The 20,938-nt window shown below is 47.5% G+C and overlaps 1 protein-coding gene across 5 annotated transcripts in view; it reads right to left on the reverse strand.

Moving 5' to 3' along the window:
• The window catches only part of HIVEP3 (HIVEP zinc finger 3), a 456,791-nt gene that overhangs the window by 200,765 nt on the left and 235,088 nt on the right, over positions 1-20,938 (reverse strand). The window contains exon 1 of one of the 5 annotated variants that reach the window (XM_082687127.1): positions 8,456-8,556. The exons of the other annotated variants lie outside the window; for them this stretch is intronic. The gene's annotated coding sequence lies outside the window, so the exon portion shown is untranslated. Of the gene's footprint in view, positions 1-8,455; positions 8,557-20,938 lie in introns of those variants that run through there. 5 annotated transcript variants of the gene reach the window in all.

Below are 20,938 nucleotides of genomic sequence, written 5' to 3' on the forward strand. Positions count from 1 at the left end.
CTAAGCACGAAAGCAAGCCAAGCTTTGGAGGATGATGGGGTGAAAGGCGGGGGGGGGTGCGGGCGGGATAGGTCTCTCTGATCAGGCGCCATGAGAAAAGCAAAGGAACGAGCAATGTCGGTCTCAGAAGAGCTTCAACATCAGCCAGAATCTCATGAATCATGGTTCTGAAAGGTGGTGAGTACTTGACAAAAGCTGAGGCCCCAGCACTACCAAAAGAGGAAGATGCTCTCTTTTCATTAGTTTCTCCTCTCCATGGACTTCCAGCCCAAATGACCCAGAGACAGAGGTTTCCTTTGATCCTCTCAGAACGTCATGGGTTAAAAAACTCTTCCGTGAGTCTCACAAGACAATTCATCCTATCTCCATCCTTCCCTCAACCGAGGAAGTGAAGCACAGGGGGAGGTCATCTTCTGGATATCACCGTGGTGAAGTTCTCGAATTTTTCCACTAAAGCAACCACAAGGGGGGAGGACTTTGAAAGGTTTCCCTCAGGGAGGTCCAGGGACATCACCCAAAGCAGTCCCCACAAGCCCAAATGCCTTAGTCTCCTGTTTTATCTTGAAAATCTATGCCCACATAAAATTCTATTCTGCCATCTATACATGCATCTATCCACAGGATAAAATACACCTCTTTTCCCTTCTTCAGTTGGAAGACGAGTCAGACCTATGCTGTGGGGCCCCAACTCTTTTGGCACTCTGCACGGACATGGACATACATTCGAGAAGCAGAGAGCAGAAGAAACCCCTGGCCTGGGGTTCCAACCATAGCTAGTCGTGGACACGCTAGGTGTCTTTCCTCAAACACAGGGAGGGGCCGCTGTGGCCCTTGGTCCCACCGTGCTGGGCAGCTCAGGTCTCGGGAGACCCCAATGAAGGGCAGGACAATACAGGAAGCCAAAAGCCTGAACTGGACTGGGTGTGCAGGCCCGGGGATATGGGAAGAATGTTCTGGCCAGAGACTCTCCCCTCTTCACTGGAAGGAATGCAACAAACTCCCAGATGTGGCAACTGCCACAGGCCTCCTAGCCAGGGCTTTAACAAGTGCCAGTAGCTTCTAGGGTCTTGGGTGCCTAGCAAAGTGCGTGGCACATAATAATTCTCCATCACTAATATCTCCATCACAGTATGTTGCCCTAATAATTCTCATCACTTATGTTGGATGCATAGAAGAATGAACGGTAATGAAGTGGTTGGAGAAGTCACCGAGAACTAGGGAATACCCCCCACCTAGATGATTGTAAGGCCCTTTCTGGCCCTCAATAGCATATTTGAGGTGACTACACCACCCATTCTGTTCCCATTCTAAAGAAATAACTTGCTGCAGTGACTGCTGGCTCCATGGTTTCTCTCTGTGGCGAGTGCAGTAAAAAGAGCCATAGATTATAAACCACTAATTGCATTTAGACAAAAATTATCTCCCATAAAAACAACAGTAATAATGAGTACCAAATGCCTAAGCCTCTGCTAATCACCTCGCATCCATTATCCATTTACTTCTCACGCCAACTTTCCATCAACCCTGTACTCAGATTAGAAACCAAGGACCTCGCATGGTGACATATTTGCTGAGGAAATGGCCCCGGGACAGTGGCTTTTAAGTCTTCACTCTGTTCTCTGCTGGGCTGTGGGAGGTGAGGGCAATGGGACTCACTCCCCTTCCCATACCGACCTCCCTGTCCCCCTCCTCCCAATAAAAAGAGTCAGAAGGACTTAGTGTTATGTCTGTATACATGGTGGTAGGTCCCACCAGGTCTGCGGGGGTTCCTGACTCAGGGCATCTGTCCCTAGGATGCTGTGACTCACGAATGTTCTGCGGTGGGGAGCCACCTCCCTTGGGGGTGATGGCACTTAGCTAAGGCAACTCAGCCAGATCTGCAGCAGACGCTGTCTGTGCCCTGCCCATGCCAGCCCGACCCTCAGAGCCAGCACTGCGTCTCAAAGCCTGGCACTCATGGTCTGAGTGCAGAGAGGGCTGGATGTGTCCCCATCCAGGGGCCAGGCCCCACTAACAGCTGATGGATGCAGGGAATTTATACACAGACCCTCAGACCAGGGAATGAGAAAGTCAGGCAGGGCCAGCATACAAGGGCCAGGGGAGCCAGGGGTCAAGGAGCACACTAAACACTAAATTATGCCTCGACTCTACAAAATGGGCACTATGACCCCCATTTTACAGATGGAGAAACTGAGGACTGCAGCCTGTTAGTGGGAGCTCAGGTCTGCCGGATTTAAAGGCCCACTGCTTGAGGAAGAGAAGGGAAGGGAATACAGAAGTAGTGAGACTGGTTTGCAGACTGCAGGTTAGAAAGAGGAGATGGGAGGAGAGGAAGGACGAGGACGCTCTTCTCCCACTCCTGAGAGGCCAGCCCTGCTCATGAGAACCAGAGCCAAAGAAGGCACAGGGGGACCAGGCCAGCAAGACTTCTGATCCGGAGCATGTGCTGGGCCAATCAGAGCTGAGAGGCACTGAGGCAGGACACCCCCACCCCTGGACCTGGGGGCTACCGCCAGCCTTCACCGTGCACCAGGTTGCCTCCGGGTGCCCAGGATGCGATCTGACAGCTGCCCAGTTCCAAGGCTAGTGGCAATCCCCCCACATTTCTGGCAGAGGAGTGAGGAAGGCATGGATGTTTTTTCTGATTATAAAGATAGTGCCTATTGTGAATATTTCAGAAAGCATAAAAAGAAAATTTCCATTGCTCACACGTGTTGTCCTCCCTCAAAGACCCTTTTCTATACACATATGCAATTTGGTTTTATATTACATGTCTATTAGATGTGCAACATTTTTCATTTATATTATCAGTGTCTTTTCGAGTCATTGAATGTCCACATGTGTCACCCCGTTTCATAGCCCCATTGCACTGCATGGTGTAAACTGACCACATTTTGTACACACCATCCTTACTGATAGACCAGTTGGGGAAACAGGAAACAATGCTGGAGTGAACATCTTTAAGATGGTACCTTTTTTTCTTAAGATTTATTTATTTATTTCAGAGATCAAAAATGTGAGTGCGGACAGGGGCAGAGAGAGAGAGGATCCTCCAAGCAGACTCCCCACCAAATGTGGAGCCTGATGTGGGGCTTGATCCCAGGACCCCAAGATCATGACCTGAGCTGAAATCAAGGGCCAACTACTTCACCAACTGAGCCACCTAGGTACCCCTAAGATGGTATCTTTCTAAGGGCCAACTAAGAACATGGACCAAAAGTCTTAACAAGGTACCATTTCCTCTGTTCCAGTGATTCCACCCAGAAGCATTTGCTCATCGTAAGGAAGTAATCAGATGAAAGAAGGCCACTGGTGAGGAGGACACAGAGGAGGCGGAGGACCCAGAAGACCAGGCATGTTATCAACACAGAGACTAAGGCAATGATGGAAGGATGTTCCATGGTTGAGGTTGGGGCCAGGGCAGGAGCATGGCCTCTATCATATATTATTTATCTTTTTGTCCTGAGTGCCTGGCATGGGGTTGGCTAAATGCAGAAGGAAGGGAGAGAGTGGTCTCAAACACAAGGTGGGAATCAAGTTAGAAGTCAGAATCTTTGCAAAAGCTGGCTGGAAGCTATGACCCCAGCCTTACATTCCCCTGGGGATGCCAAGTGGTTCTCAGTTTCAGGGAGAGCAAATGAAAAAACCAGGGGCCAGGCAGGAGACCAGAAGTCCTGGCTTTATCGAAAAACAACACGCCAAAACTGAATGCATCTCTGCTTTGTCCCTGATCATGACCATTCCTCTTCTCTCTGCCTCACTTCCTGCAGCTGTTTAATGGGAAACCACCCCCTGCCCCCTGGCAAAAAAAAAAAACAAAACAAAACAAAAAAAACCCACAATAAGGAAGGTAACATTTGAATATAGACTTTAACACCAGCAGGAGCAGCTGCCCCACAGCAACCGTGATAAAGATAGTTAACATTTACCGAGCATTTGTTACCTGCCAGGTCCTATCCTAAGTGCTTCAGTTATGTTAATCTTCATACTAGCTCTGTGACATGGATGCTGTCATAATTGCCACCATATGACAGAGACACGAAGCAGAGAGGTGGTCATACAGCTGGTCCCATGGCTGGCCTGCTACATCGTTGGGATCCAGTAGCTTCCTATGTAGCTGGGGTTCCTAATCCAAATGCTGCTGGTTTAGCTTCTCTGAGACTTGCATTTCCATATCTGTAAAATGGGGATCCTGCCAGCCAAGGACCCTCTGGAGCCTGACGCACACAGGGGCATCCGAGAGCCTACCGCCCAGCCCCCAGCCCCCAGCCCCCAGCCCAGCTCAGAGCATGTTGGTTCTTCCCTTCACAGAGAACCCAAGACAGGAGCAATCCACAAGGGCTGATGCTGTCTACAAGGTGATGTGCCCTTCTCTTCCCTACTGAGGCCACAGGCAGAAGGAGGAGTCTCTCTTTTCAGCCACAACATGGACGCCTCCCTACCTCCCATCAAGTTCTAGACAGTGAATGTCACCCACTGGAAAATGTGGGTGTAAAATGAGGTTTGTTGAAATGTGTGACTTCCCATTCAGCCCTCCCAGGCATGCTGGGTCACCTCCGTCATCCACAGATAGCAATGGACCCAACCCCTATCTGAGCACTTCCCTCTTCCACCTGGCATGTTGCAGCAAAGGTGAAAACTCAGAGAAGGATCCTGATCTGAAGGTTTCAGGTTTCTTCTGGGCTCTGGTGCCTTTTTGAACTCTATGCAACCATGTGACACAGCGTGTGTGTCTGTCTGTGTGTGTGAGAGAGAGAGAGAGACAGAGACATAGAGACAGAGACAAATAAGAATGATTTTTGGAAAGAATGCCTGTAGCTGTCAATGCAATGCAATGATGCAGTGACTTCCCCATAGAATGTCATTACAGAAGTCAGTAGAGGGGTGCCTGGGTGGCTCAGTCAGTTAGGCGTCTGCCTTTGGCTCAGGTCATGATCCCAGGGTCCTGGGGATCAAGTCACACATCAGGCTGCCTGCTCAGTGGGAAGACTGCTTCTACCTCTATCTCTCCGCCCCGCTCATGATACCTCTTTTTCTCAGATAAATACATGTTTTTTAAAAATCTTGAAAAAAAATTGATAGATAGAAGTTAGTCACATGCTCTCAGGGATGGAATGGCCCCAAAGGGGGAACAGAGCTCACCTTTGGCCTATGCAGCCCTAACCCGTTTTGTCTTCATTAGCTACGTGGTCTTGGACAAGGCATCTCATCTCTCTGGCTCCTGTTCCCCAGCTACAAAGTAAAGAAGTTGTGAGTGGCTTTCAGCCTGTGCCTATAGGGCTCCAGAGGGCACAGGGAAGTGTGGTGACTGGGGATGGGGCAAGGGTGACATTTCCATCCAACCAGAGCAGCTCTGGCTCTCTTAGAACCTACAAGAGGTCTTCTTTGAGTCAATGTCTCTGCAGCTTAACGCCAGAATTAAAGCAAAACCCTGGCACATCTGATTGCTCAAGTCCTTTCTAGTGTAGAGTCTGGGCTCTGGCCCTCACCAAGGTGCTCTGGTTTTGTCTTTAATCCTTGGAGGTGGCTGAGCCTTCTGGTTGAGAGCCAGTGTCTGGGCGGATACTGGCTCTGCCACTTACAAAGCACCATAACCTTAAGTACATTGCCTAAAGCCTCCTGCTCCCAGATCTATAAACTACAAATACCTACCCCATGGGACCACTGCAATCATTAGACAAACCAACACAAGAAATAACAAGTGCTGATGAGGTTATAGAAAAAAGGGAACCCTTCTGCACTGTTGGTGGGAATGTAAGCTGGTGCAACCATTATGGAAAATAGTATGGCGGTCCCTCAAAAAATTAAAAATGGAACTACCCTATGATCTAGCGATTCTATTCTTGGGTATTTATCTGCAAAAAGTGAAAACACTAAATCAAAAAGATCTATGCACCCTGATGCTTGGTGCAGTCTTATTTACAATAACCAAGACATGGGAGCCACCATCCCTCAGTGGATGAATGGATAAAGATGTGGGCTATATTTATATGGTGAAATATTATTTAGCCATTTAAAAAGAAGGAAATGTTGCTATTCAATGATACGGTTGGACCTTGAGGGCATTGTGGGAAGTGAAATAAGTCAGAGAGAGAAAGACAAATACTGTATAATCTCACTTATATGTGAAATCTACAAAAAATAAAACACAAACACTGAACTCATAGATAACAGAGAACAAACTGGTGGTTACCAGAGGCAGGAGCTGGATAAACTGGATGAAGGTGGTCAAAAAGTACTAGTTATAACACAAATAAGTCCTAGGTATGTAATGTACAGCATAGTGACAATGGTTAATAATACCATGTTGCGGGGGTGGGGTGCCTGGGTGGCTCAGTGGGTGAAGCCTCTGCCTTTGGCTCGGGTCATGATCCCAGGGTCCTGGGATCAAGCCCCACATTGGACTCTCTGCTCAGCAGGGAGCCTGCTTCCCCCTCTCTCTCTGCCTGCCTCTCTGCCTACTTGCAATCTCTACATGTTGGATAAATAAATAAAATCTTTTAAAAAGATAAAAAAAAGAAAGTTGCTAAGAGGATAGATCTTAAGATCTCATAGATCTCAACAGATCTCATTACAAGAAAAAAATGTGGTAGCCACGTGCAGTAGTGAAAGCTAACTAGACTTACTGTGCAATCGTTTCACAATACACACCAGTGTTGTACACCTGTAACTAATGTAACGCTATAGGTCACTTGTATCTCAATAACAAACCAAGAAGTCTAAGCCATCTTGCTAGACACACAAGTGTTTATCAATGTGAGACCCATTTTCTGTCTCAGAATTGAGCACGAGGCCTCAATTGCAGAAGTCAATCCATAAATGCCAGTTGAATAAATGAGGGAGTAAAAGAACAAATGTCTGGAGTCCAAAATTCCATGAATTGACTAAGTGAGCACTGCTCTCCATATTAGCCCAGTGCTTTGCAAGCTTAAATTTGCACACGAGTCACCGGGGAACCTTATTAAAATATGGAATCTGATTCAGCAGGTTTCAGACGATGCTGGGTCTCCTCATTCCTGGGTTCCCAGATGAGGCCAGGGCTACTAGGCTGTGGCCACCCTTTGAGTTTCAAGCCTTGGGTTCCTCGTGGGTCACAGTCTTTTGGGTGCAGGCTTTCTATCTTCAGTTCACGATCTGCTCAGGACTCTGGGTACTCTGACCGCTATTTATTGGCCACGGGGCTACCAAGCCCTGAGCACTGTTGTGCTAGGTTCTCAGGAACTGATAGGGGAGTCAGTGTGAAACCCTGAGCTTATGTCTGGGCCCTAGCCCCAGATGATGCTGGGCAAGTCCCTCAGCCTCTCTGGGGCTCAGCGTCTTCATTTGTAAAGTGAGTTCAGCAACACCCTCCATGCCAGCTCTCAGATCAGCTTCAGGGGTAAAAAGTGACAACCGATGGGACCTTCCAGGGGTGAGGGACTGTGATGAACTGGGGGGCTTCACATCCAAGTTCTCCTCTCCCCCTCCCAAGTCTTCCTCGGAGGGAAACTGACAAGCACTGCTGTTTGCATAATGGCCCATAAGGGGCCAGGAGAGGAAGTAAGGTCGCTAAATTTAGCAGGTGCATACGCCCCCTCACCCAAGGCTCAGCCCACGCATTTCACCATGAGTAGGTGCCTTTCTATATTTAACTTCAGCCTGCACCTTCCACTCCAGCTCTGACTCTGAAAACCCCAGGAGGATGTGGTGAGGAGGGAAGGGAAGTTCACAAAATGTGATCAGGGGCTGACATCACGTGAAGTGCCATCTGCACCTTCAGGTGTGTGTCCTTCCTGGAAGAACCAGAAAGGTTCTTCAGCTTCTCCCCCTTCCTCCCTCTGGGAGTGTAAGACTCATCTAGCCAAAGGGTGGCCAGAGACCACACTGCCCTTTGGAACAACAGCACTGAGTAGGGGGTCAGGGGACTGCTCGGAAGACCAGCAGGAGTCACAAAAAGCAGGGGATGTCAGACACCCTTCACGCGCCAGGCACAGTGCTAGGCCCATTCCCATGGGGGATCTAGTTCAACCCACATAGCAGCATGGCTCCACGACTTCATACATAGGCTATGGGCAAAGGGAGGTGCTAGAAGCCTAAGAGAGTAGAGCACCCAGGCCACTTGCCAGGTCCCTGTCCTGAGTCCACATGATACCCGTCTTGTCCCTCTGTCTCCCGTACAGGAGGCTGTTAGGGGCCCAGGGATTCAAGTCTCACCCTCATCATCGGTCAGGAGAGTGATCTCAAGTTAGTCACTCCTCTTCTTGGGGTCTCAATTCCTTGACTGTAAAACAAACCTCCTGGCCTGTCTCATTACTGAATGTCTTCTTAATGACCTCAGACTCTGATGGTCAGAGGAAGTGATAGTTAGTCCTGGGATAAGCCTCCGACTTTCAAGCCATGGGGTGACCTCTGCCCTTTGCTTATGTGCTAGTCAGTACACATGAGTCTGACACAGGGCCCGGGGGAGACCACTCACCTCTCCTCTTCCTTCTGGGGAACTTTCATGGAAGTCCTCTATGATGAGCAGTCCAACACACCCTAAAGGGACTGAGATGAAATGCGGTCCCCATACTGGAGTCCACCTCCAAATCGGGGTGAAAGCCACAGGAAAAGATTGCAGTGTCACAATGTGGCCAGTGCCATCATAGAGCCCACATGGGGCATGGAGGCTAGGGCCTAACCCAGGCTTAAGGGGTTGGGGAAAAGAACCAATGGGAAGAAGACAAAATAAACACCCATTGTCTAGGCCAGCAGTGCTCAAAGTGTGGTTCCCTCCTCGGCATCATCTGAGAACTTGTTAAAAATGCAGACCTGGGGTCCCCACCATCCCTGACCTACTGGCACATAGGTGTGTATGTGTTAATAAGCCTTGCGGGTGATCTGGGGACTCTCTGAGTTTGAGAGCCATTGGTTTGAGGGGCACAAGGGGGTTTGGAAGATAGCAAAAGCTTGAACTGTTGGCTCTCTAGGTCCTATTCAGAGCTTGGCTGGGAAAAGTACCAGTTCCGGGAAGTGATATAAAACATACATCCTCCATTCTCTCCACTAGACAACCTAAATGCCCCCTTTACGGGTGCGGGTGGGGCTGTATTAGACTTCTGGAAAGCTCTGTGTCTGGACATCTAGCCTCCTCACTGGTGCTTACGTATCTGGCCTCTGCCCTGGGCTCTGATCGAGGATGGTGAGAAGAAACACGCATAGGAAGGCCATGTCTGGACTGCTCTAGGAGGGTTGGTTTTGATCCAATTACATCAATCTCCTTCCATAAAACTCACATTGAGAAGATAGTGGCAAGTAACAATTTGGCAAAGACTTTCTAAAAATGGCAACACCTGGTGTTGGTGAGTGTGTTCGGAAAAGACGCACATATTTCTGGTAAGCATGGAAATTGATACTGCCTTTCTGGAGGGCTAACTGCCAGAAACTTTGAAAGATGTACATCCCCCTGACCCAGCCACTCAAATGTAGAAATTAATCCTAAGGAGACAATCATATCTGTGCTTGAGCGTTTCACTTCAAGAACATTCATGTTAGTATTGTTTGTTATGAAAACTGGAAACAACCTAAGTGTTTAAAATAAGCAGTTGATTGTGAGGTGGCCATTCATTCATTCATTCATTCACTCACTCACTCATCGGATATTTACTGAGTACTCATTATATACCAGGCAGTGTATTAATCCTAGTGATAGAGTAGTAGGTAAGTAAAGGAACAAAATCTTTGTTCTTCTAAGAGGGAAGTTAACAAATGAACTTTGTTAAATTCTTCTTCTTTGTTAATTTCTTCTAGGAGGGAAGTTAACAATTAACAAGCAAGTACAACATACACAGTGTATCCGCCTATGGGTACCATGAGGAAACAGGGCCATGAAGGCAATGCTGGGTGGATGTTCCAATTTGGAACAGGTGGAGGAGAGGGAACTAGCTGGGTGGATGTCTGGGGACCCACAGCAGGCAGAGGGAACTGTCTTTCAAACAGATGAAAACAGCAAAAGAGACCAAGGTCATGGTGCTTTCTGGGTGTGTTTGAGGAAGGGCAGGGATGCCACAGGGCTAAGGCAGAGACTGAGCAGACACTATGGGGATGTGGGCATGGGGGCCATGCAAGCCACTCAGAACTGTGGCTTTGACTCTGGGTGAGAAGGGAGGATATGGAGCGTAAAAGAGACTCTGACTTGTGCATCAGACAACGCTGTGGCTTCTGGCTCGAGAACAGATCTCAGGAAATCAGCAGAGAAGCTGGGACACTGTTAGAAGGCTATGGAGATAATCCACACAGGAGACAGCATCACTCAAATGAGCGTTAGTGACAATGGTGACACGTGGTCAGCTTCTGAATGTGTTTTGAAGGTCCATCCGGGCTTTTCTTTGGAGGGATGTCTGTTGCCTGGAGATGACGTGTGGCGGGCTGAACAGATGATTTCATCTCCAGGAGCCAAGAACAAGAACAAGTGAGGAAGAGGAGTTATCACTGGATGCACACAAGCCTGTCTGCTCTCTCTGTTGGGCATTTCTGAAACCTGAGATGCGAAGCTTCATGCCATGAGGCTACCAAACTTTTATACCTAACATCTGAGAGCCCTGGCTTCCTGCCTAGATTTTTAAAGACAGCTAAAGAAACTCAATTTACAATCAGGATGTGATATAATTCTTCAGTTAACAGATAGGCAAAGATAGAACAAGAATGATAAGAGCCGGGGCTGGTGTGGGTGTGTGGAAACAGCGCCCCTCCTTCCCTGCTAGCGGAAGCTGACATTAGTGCCTCCTTTGGGGGATACATGGGTACCATAGCATCAAAGGTCTCTCAAAAGTTCATGCTAAAGGAACTGGAATGGCTAAGATGATTTTGAAAAAGGAAAATAAAGTGAGAGGAGTCACGCTACCTGATTTGGAGGCTGATCATATAATTAGAGTAATCAAGGCTCGGAGTATTGGCTGAATGATGTACCCATACAGCAGACTGAACAGCCAATCCAGAAGTGACTGCACAACAATAGATTTGACAAAGGAGAAGGAAAGCCAGTCTTTTCAACAAGCGGTGCTGGAACAACTTGATTAGCCACAGGCAAAACCAGCAAGGCTCAACCCAAACCATATACAGTCCTTCATACAGGATTTAACTCAAAATGGGTCAGAGATTGAAACATAAAATGCAAAACTACAAAATTTAGACATAACAGAAGAATATATTCCAGACCCAGAGCTCAGTGAAAAGTTCTAGACATGACATCAAAAGTGTCACCCAGAAAAGAAAAAAAAAAAATCAGTAAAGTGGATGGACCTCATCACAACAAAAACCTTTTGATCTGCAAAAGACCCTAGGAAGGGGATGAAAAGACTAGCTACAGACTGGGAGGAAATATTTGCAAACTACATTATCTGACAAACACCTAGTAGAAAGAACATACAAAGAACTCTCAAAACCCAATGGAGAAAATAATAACCCAATTAGAAAACGGGCAAAAGACATGAACAAATATGCAATATCATTTGCCACTAGCCAAATGCAAAGGAAAACCACACACACAAAAATCATGACACAGGGGGCACCTGGGTGGCTCAGTGGGTTAAAGCCTCTGCCTTCGGCTCAGGTCATGATCTTAGGGTCCTGGGATCGAGCCCCGCATCAGGCTCTCTACTCAGGAGGGAGCCTGCTTCCCTTCCTCTCTCTCTGCCTGCCTCTCTGCCTACTTGTGATCTCTCTCTGTAAAATAAATAATAAAAATCTTAAAAAAAAAAATCATGACACAGGCATTGAAACAGCTAAAGTTAAAAGTAGTGACAAAACCAAATGCTGGCAAGGATGTAGAGAAACTGGTCTTTCATACATTGCTGGTGGGAATGTGAAATGGGTCATCCACTCTGAAAGAGAGTTTGGCATTCTCTTAAAAAATGGAATGTACACTTAGCATACGATCCAACAATAGATACAAACTTTTACCCACACAACCTGTACACAAGTATTCACAGTAGCCTAACTGATAAAAAGCCAACCCTGCACTTCAAAAGGTGAATAAACTGTGGTTACATAAAATACTATTAAGCAATTTTTTTAAAAAGGAATAGACTATTGATATATGCAAACATCCAGATAAATCTCAAGGACAATATGCTGAGTTTAAAAAAAAAAAAAAGACTCACAAAGGTCAGATAATGTATGATTCAGTTTACATAACATTCTCAAAATGACTGAATTGTAGATATGGAGAATAGATTAGTGGTTTCCAGCAGCTGGAAATGATTGGAGGGAGAGGGGTGGCTATGACTAGGAAGAGTTAGAACGGGGGAGAACTTTGGGGTGGAGGAATAGTTCTGTATCTTGATTTGGGCAGCAATTCCATGAGTGATGAATGTGTGATAAAATGACGCAGAGCCACAGACACACATTACAATAATGTCAATTCCTGGTTTCACTGTTGTACTATAGTCATACAAGATGTAACCATGGGGGAAAACCGGATGCAAGGTATGTGGGACCTTTGGGACCCATCTTTGCAACTTCCTGTGAATCCGTATTTACATTTCAAAAAAAAAATTGTTCTTGAAAAAAAGAAACAGGAACTATCCCCAAAACAGTAAAAGGAAGCATATGCCTTTTAACCTCAAACTCCACTTCTATGGATTTATCCTAAGCTAATAGCAAAAAGGCATCAAAAACCAGTGGATAAAGCTGATCATGTCAACCTTGTTTATAATAGTGAAAAATTACACTAAATCACTTTATGCCAGAGTTGGCCGAACAGATTACTATAAACATACCCAGTGGAAAAGTACACAGCTTTTAAAATGATGATGTAGATCTACATTCATTGATATAGAGAGACATTCACAATATACTATTAAGGGGAAAAAGAATGCTTGAAAAAAGTACACAGTTTTGAGGGTTTGTTTTTTTTTTTTTTTTTCAAAGTTTATGCAAATACATCAGTTGCAATCCCATAAAGGCAGGGATGCACTATTAACTCCAGGATTCCTAGCTCCCAGGAAAGCACATAACACAGAGTAGGCATTCAATAAATACTTGTCAAATAAACACATAAGACACACATATTTGCACAGGAAAAAGTCCAGAAAGTTCTACAACATGTTGTTTGTAACAGTTACCTCAGAGGAGAGGGATTTGGGTTAATTAGTTATATTCCCTCCAGCTGATTAGTATTTTCTACTCTTTAGTGATGATAAGAGTGATATTATTCATGAAATATATATATATATATATATATATATGATTTTATTTATTTATTTGACAGACAGAGATCACAAGTAGGCAGAGAGGCAGGCAGAGAGGGTGGGGGAGAAGCAGGGTCCCTGCCGAGCAGGGAGCCCGACACAGGGCTCGATCTCAGGACCCCGAGATCATGACCTGAGCCAAAGGCAGAGGCTTTAACCCACTAAGACACCCAGGCACCCCATAGAATATATTTTTTAAAAGCCAACGATCACAAAGTATAAAATGTTCTGTGGTGTCCTCCAGTCTGAACTGGACAAATCTGGGGTGGATAGGGTTGGGCCACACTTGACCAAGGCTACCTACCCCAGAATGGACAGGTTTTGTGAGGTCCCCCTGCCCATCCACAAGGACTCGGTTTCTAGGACTTTGGTTTGAAAAACAACATGTTGGAAATGAGAAGTCTTGTAAGAGATTTGGACAACAGTGAGAAACCCCCAAGAGCCAGAGAGTTGACGGGCTGACATTTAGAGCAGAAGCAGTGCTGGGTGTGGGGTCCATGGGAACAGGTGGTAAAGTGTCAGCCATGGGGCAGATCTTCTCTAGGCACAAGCTGAGGGCAGGTTCAGGATGGAAATTTGCAAATGTGTCTATGCACCAGAGTCTCATGCATGGCCTTCAACACTGCAGTGGGCCAGGCCGTGGTTCCCAAAGACTCATCTGAAGAGAGGCCACATCACAACTTCCAGGAAACTTTGCAACCTCAGCTGAACCCGAGTCTCTGGCAACAAGGCCCAGGAATGTGTCATTTCACAAAACTTTCTGAGGAGCTGTGACGTACGGAAGAGTGGGGAGACTCCCAGCTAGAGGCAGAAATCCAAAACAGTATCATTCTGGACGGAAAGACTAGTTGCTGCTTTGCTGCTTTTGCCGAAGTGACATAGACTTGATGATTATTGCTTTGTAGGAAGCCTCTTCTCTGAAGAGTTCATGGCATTTTAGGGACATTCCTGGACTCCTAGACACCTCCCCTTTAAAAGAACCAGGGATACGGTCCCCCAGTACTTCCCATTAGAGTACTGTGACCCTCTGCTTTCCCCAAAAGAAGTCACTTCCCCAAGGACCCTCACTCCCTCTGTGTCTGCTGTGGTACAATACACATGACATAAAAGTTTAAACCATTTTAAGGGGAAAACTCGGTGCTATTAAGTACACACACAGAATCATGCAACCATCCTTATGATGTGGTTCCAGAACTTCTTCATTACCCCAAATGGAAACGCTATAATTGTTAACAGTAACTCTCAACCTTCCCTCTTCCCCCTGCCCCTGGCAACCACCCAGTCTGCCTTATGTCTCTAAGGATTTGCCCATCCTGGGTATTCTGTGTAACAGGAATCATACAACATGGGATCTCGTGTCTGGCTTCTTCCTATTAGCATGTCTTCAAGGTTCATCTGTGTGGTAGCTTGTGAAGAATCTCACCCCTTTTATGGCTGACGACTCTTCCATTGGATGAATACACCATACTTTGTTTATCTGCTCATCTGCTGATGGATATTTGGGGTTTTCCCACCTTTCGGCTACTGTAAATAGCTCTGCTATGAACATCAATGCACAAGTTTTGTCTTGAACACCTGTTTTCCAATCTTTGGGGTACATACCCAGGAAACAATTTGCCAGGTCACATGGTAGGTTTAACTTACTCAGGAACCTCCAAACTGTTTGCTACCCTCTCTTACTCTTACAAGGCACCCAGCATCCCAGCCTGTGCACTGGCATCTCGGGAGATAATCTGGGGGTCAAGAGACTAGGTTATAGGTGTGACCATGACCCCTACAAGCTGTGAAGCCACATGCTGGCTATTCACAGCTTTGTGCCTTGGTTTCCCTGTAAGGATCTCATGGGATGTCCTGACTCTTGAGCTGGACATCAACTGAGATTAAGGTTGAGAACAGCAGAGCAGTGGGGGCAAGGGTTCTGCCCTGCCCCATCACTCAGGGATCATAATCCCTGGGCAGTTGCAAAGCTCCTTGTAGCCTCAATCTTATCATCTATGCAATGGGGTGAATAAGGGGGCCTGACCCTTGGGAGCACCATATTGCATTAGCCAATTCATATAAAACAGTAGCTGCAAAGCCATCCCAACCTAGCTACTGCTCTGAAATGGCGTCACCTATTAGCAGTCCTGGTGGCAAGGGGCACATGCTTACTTTCTCAGTTTCCAGCCTATTCATGCCAGCCTCACTTTCTCTGCTTCTCTCTCTAGGCTTCTCTGATGGGACCCTTCTCTCTCATGTGGGCAGGCTGATACATGACTGACCTCTGGGTTAGTCCTCCCTCTGTGTTCCATGTCCCCTTGTACAAACTTTATTACCTTCGACTTGAGGGTAGACTCTAGCTTGTTCTTTCTTGTGTGCATCTTCTTCAGGGCCTATTTATACAGTAGGTACTCAATAAGTGCTCATTGGCTGAGTCAATGAGAGAAGGAATTTCTTTTCCACTGGGGCATTAGGCCTGGAGCTGGCCGTGGCATAGGGACCTTGGGCCTTTGGGGTTCTCTCCCCTCACTGGAGCAAGAAAGTGCTGGAATCCTCCCACAATGCTTCTCCCCAGCCCAGCCATCTAGCAAGAAGTACAGTCAGAGGTCATGCCAGGATCCAGGAGAGAGCAGAGCAGAGCTGTGACAAGGCCCAGCCAGCGGGTCCCTCCAACCTTCCTCCACTCTCTTGTGTCCCAAAAGGAAATGAAGAGCAAAAACAGGCCCTCCTGCCCTGGCCTTCAACCCTGACCCATCTGGTCCCCACTCATCTCAAGGGCAGGCCATGCTCTTCATTGAAAATCAAAGATTCTCCAGGAGAAAGTGTGTGTGGCCAGACATGGAGGCACTGAATTGGCTACTCTGGTGGGGCAGGTGACAGGGACACTTGGGAGAAGACATTGCTGGTGAAGGCATCCTAACAGAGAGAGGTCCTGCCTGGTGTGTGTATATGCACGTGTGTGTGTGTGTGTGTATTTAGGGGAAGCTCCCTCTCCTTCCCAGATCCCAGCCAGCTCAGTCTTGCAGAGCAGCCTAGTCTGGGCAACAGGGGCTACACGCCCGCCAGTGGTGACAGTATGCCGGAGAACGTGAACTCGAACACGCTAACTAGAGGTCAAGTTCAAGGGCAGCTCACACATCAGGAGTGCCACAGTCACCATGGGCACCTTCCCTTGGGCTTTAGTTTCCTGTTTGTCAGTCTCCTGGGAGTCAGGGGCCTTCTCTTTCACACTGCTTTCTCATCTCTGCTCTGAGTTGCCACTGTCTGCTGAGACGCACGCTCAGAGGACACACCGCTGACAGCCTGACCCGTCCTGATGCCTGTGTTCCCAAGGACATGACCTGAACACTGGGGCAGGCGTCCTGCCCAGCTGCTGCCCCTTCTGCTTGGGGATCCTGAGAATCTTTCCTCTAACCGCCACACTCAGTCCACCTTGCTGGGCCCCTCTCTGGGAGCGCTCCTCCTCTCCCACACCTGCTTGGTCCTGCCACCTGCTTGCATTTCCATCTGCATGCCCCACCCCCCACGAGCAGCCCCAGCTCTGTGGCCCCTCCAGCCTGAGCATCCTTCACTCTTTGGACCCGTGGTCTCCAAGTGTGGCGTACAAAACCATTCTTGTGGGCACGGGAAGAAAACGCCAGGCCGGCCGTTCCATTGTTTTCATCACATCCTTCTGTAATTCCTAGTTTTTACGTGTTTCAGTAGGGATAAAATGTATTAGCGCAGTAGTTCATTTTATAAATAAATAACAAACGTAAATGCTGGTGTGTGGTCTCAAAAAAACACTTTTCTGGAGGAGTATGAAATCAATCAAGTTTGGAGACCGTTCTAGGGGAGGTAAGACACATTCAGTGATAACTACAGATCCGTTTGGTGACAAATGCCAGGATAAGGGTGAAGGTTCAGTGAGGCAAGTCCAGAAAGCATGTGATTGTCCCCAACAGAAGGTAGGAGGAGAATCAGAGCCATCTTCCCAGAAGGGGTGGCTTAGGGGCTGAGTGCTGAAGGACAGGATGTGGCTCATGGCCATGGGAGGGAAGGGCTTGCCCCCCGCGCCCCCCCCCTCCAGCGGAAGATCCTACAGGAGCAAAGGCGCCGGGGCTGGGAATGGGAAGCCCATGGCAGGCACCGGGCCTGGGGTCCTCAGTGTCAGGCTTACTGCCTGCAGGAAAAGCAGGAAGGGAGGGGATAGGAAGGGCACGTTGGGAGCAGATGAATATGCAGAATTCCAGAAGGAGCTCTGAAGAGGCAAGGGGTGTTCAGGGAATACACAGGAGAAAGGGAGAACAAGGGCCAGACAGCTCTGAGAGGGAAGGAGATGCAACCCAACGGGGTTTGGGAATCTGAACGTGGGAGGGATGTATGGGACTGGTTGGGGGGACAACATGGCCAGCTGGAAGATGGAAGGTGATGATCACACCCAGCCCAGAGACCCCGAATTTTGAACCGAAGAAGGGAAAAAGGAAAGGAGGAGGCAGGTGTGGGGAAGACCAGAGAACGATATTATAACTTCTGGAAAGGCAGGGGTAAGCTGAGGACAGGAGGGGCAAGGCAGGATCACCCTTCAATGCCCAGCCACCTGAAGGATGGCAGCAAGTGGGGTCCGGGAAAGGGAATACTGTTGTCTAGAACAACAATCTGAAGGTTAGAGGGTCTAGGTTGCTGGGTGGGTGGTTTGTATTTTAAAAAAAAGAATTTTCCAAGGGCTAAAGCTTTTTTTTTTTTTTTTTAAGATTTATTCATTTATTAGAGAGAGAGAGAGAGATATCACAAGTAGGCAGAGAGGCAGGCAGGAGGGCAGAGTAGGCTCCCTCCTGAGCAGAGAGCCTGATGCGGGGCTCGATCTGATCATGACCTGACCTGAAGGCATAGGCTTTAACCCACTGAGCCACCCAGGTGCCCCAAGGGTTAAAGCTTTTGGTCAGAACCTTTTTGATGAAAATAGGTCTCCATCTTCATCCTACAAATATTTTTGCATCCTTTCCATGGGAAAAACATCACACCAGATCCTGGAGACCTAGGGAGGGAGCAGAAATTCTGCCTCTGTCCTCAGGGGTCCCACATCTAATAGAGAGATGGCCCCACGGACAAGATTCTGACAATGCCAGCTGATGGCTCCGACAGGAGTCCAAAAAAGGCTTCACAGAGGTGACATTTTACACTTGTCCCTGGCTCAGTCAACAGAACTGTGTCCCGAGGGCAAAGCCAACCTTTCTTCATGACTCAAGGTCATGGTAAAAATCAGCTCTTAGGCCATCATCACAGCGTGGGTGGCATGGAACAGTGACCAAATTGGCACGGGTGCTGGGTGCCTGTGGCCTCACATTTTCAGGAAAACCAGGGCACTAACTGTGTTGCCCTCTGCCAAGCAAGCCAACCTCAGATTGTGGCAACTGCTCCCACTCTTGTCTCTCAGGCTACTTGCATGTCCATCCACGAATTTCTGGATTTGGGACACTCCCAGAAATTTGTGGGGAGAAGAGATCCAGCCTTCTGAGCGCTCGAAAAGCCCAACTGAGCAGTCTGACTTATTTGAATTGATTTTCCCCCTCCCTGGTCCCATCAGCCTTGTTCCTTTTTCTGTCTTTCTCATCCCCCCAACTATTTATAAACCCTCTTCCCTCAGTCTACAACCCTGTTCCTTTCTCGCTCTTTGAGTTCTTCTTTGTAAGGTCTCCCCAGAGAGGGAGGTCCCCACCATCCAGCCCCAGACTCATCTCCTGTTGCTTAACCATGACATATTCAGAAACTTAGCCCAGTGAAAATGGCACAAGCTTTCCAGTCAGCCAGCTGTCAGTCTCAGCAGTTGGCTCCTACATTCACTAGCTGGGTATCTTTGGGAAGATCTCTGAGCCTTATACCCTTAAGACCACTATGGTTTGCCACCATATTCTTTGTTTACAAGTTAACCTTTATGTTTCATTCATTTTATAATCTATGTCAAAATAATATGTTGGTAAAATTAAGGCAAGAAGCAAACTGAAATTAGACTTTTAGCTCTAGACCTAACTAAGCAAGGCTCTTGCTGGACACCCTGTGTACAATCATGATCCCACACCTTCCCAGTCCCCTTTTCCACCTTCCCCATGGCACTTACCATGTATGACAAGCTATACATTGATTTCATTGTCTCCCATGTACCATCAGTCTATACCCCTAGAATGTAAGCTCCATGAGGGCAGGGATTTTTCTGTTTTGTTCCCTGCTATAGTCTCAGAACCTTGGACGGTTCTTTATGCATAAGAAACATTCAGAAAGCATTTACTGGTGACTGACTAAATGAACAACCATCATGGGGCTTGTAAGTGCCTGGTACAAAGCCTGGCATCCTGTGGGTACTCAGTAATGCCAATCCCTTCCACCTTCCCATCTCTTTGCTTTTCTCCCCCTGTTTGGCCATAAGGACTTCAGGCACTGGCATCTCCTTTGGGGAAGCACCCTTGCCTAGACAATGCCTGCTCCTTCTATCTTCCCAAGTGTCCCTCTAAGCCTGCCCAGACCCATGCTGGCTGAGATACTCCTCCTGGACTGGTGACAGTTTGCACCTTCCTTCATCTCTCACTGGGCTTAGTCTGGTGTATTTTAGGAACCCAAAAATAACCAGGAGTATGGACTTGGAGTTGGCAGCACTTTTGGTCACCTGGCCTCAACTTTTCCATCCTTGGTGGCATCTCCTTCCATTAGATTACATTAGTCAGGAGATGAACAGGAAGCTTCAGGATGAGTTTGCTCAGGATTCATGATTACCTTATTTTTCTTAGCTCTGTTTATCCTGTCATCTCATGAAGGTATTTGGAGAAGAAAATAGCAAGCATCATTCACTGTCACTTTACAGATGGAGAAACCGAGGTCAAAAGACTAAAAAATTTGCCTCCCAGGCCTGGCTCTGAGCCATGCTGCTCTCTGTTCCCTCAGGCGAACTTGTAAACTCTGATGTAAACTTCCCATGGAAACCAGTCGGGCACTTCTACCAATCTGCAAATTTGCAGAATTAGAAAACACTGGTGCTGGAATTGATCTTAACAGGCAAGGCAGCCAGCTCCTTGGATGTACAGACCCATGCTAATCAGCCTCCTTCTTGCAAAGCAAAAGCTGCCTTCTTGGGGATGAGAGGAACTCCTTTTGTGAGCCAGGAGGAAACCCACTGGTCCAGAAGAATGAATTGCCTTTGTCTCACCTACACTGAGAGCTGCTGCTTCTGGGAGTTGCAGAGGGGAAGCTGAGGGGTTTTGACCTAGGCTATTCCAAATGTAATTTCAATAGTTGACTAGAAGTCTGAAACCTGCCCTGTTGGCTTTTCTGAGGCCAACTAGAAAGGTTCCAGTGAAATCTGATCTCTGAGCTCAGGGCTTTTCCTCGGGGCCCCGGGCCAGCGTTGTGCTTAGGCATCCAGCTGGTCTCCCCACAGAGTCCCCATTGCACCGTTACAGGAAAGAACAGCCTTGTGACGGTAGGAAGTCCCTTTGACCTCATGTCCTTTCTGCTGCAGAAGCACTTGGCCAAGGTGTCGCAATGCAAGTCCTTTCTAACCAGTCTCTCTCACCATCACAGCCCCAGGAGGCTGAAAATAACCTACTAAATTGTTCTTTTTTGCAGTAAGAACGATTTCTTCCACTCTTTAACTTTCAGAGACCTCAGGCCCTGAAACAACAGAGTATCCAAAGTGGGCCACAGCGATCAGCCCTTGCACGAAAGCATGTCCACTTTCTAAAGCATTTCATGTGCCTCAGCCCATCTGGCCAACTCTCTGA

The sequence above is a fragment of the Mustela nivalis genome, assembly GCF_964662115.1.
Source record: "Mustela nivalis genome assembly, chromosome: 10".
Lineage (NCBI taxonomy): Eukaryota > Metazoa > Chordata > Mammalia > Carnivora > Mustelidae > Mustela > Mustela nivalis.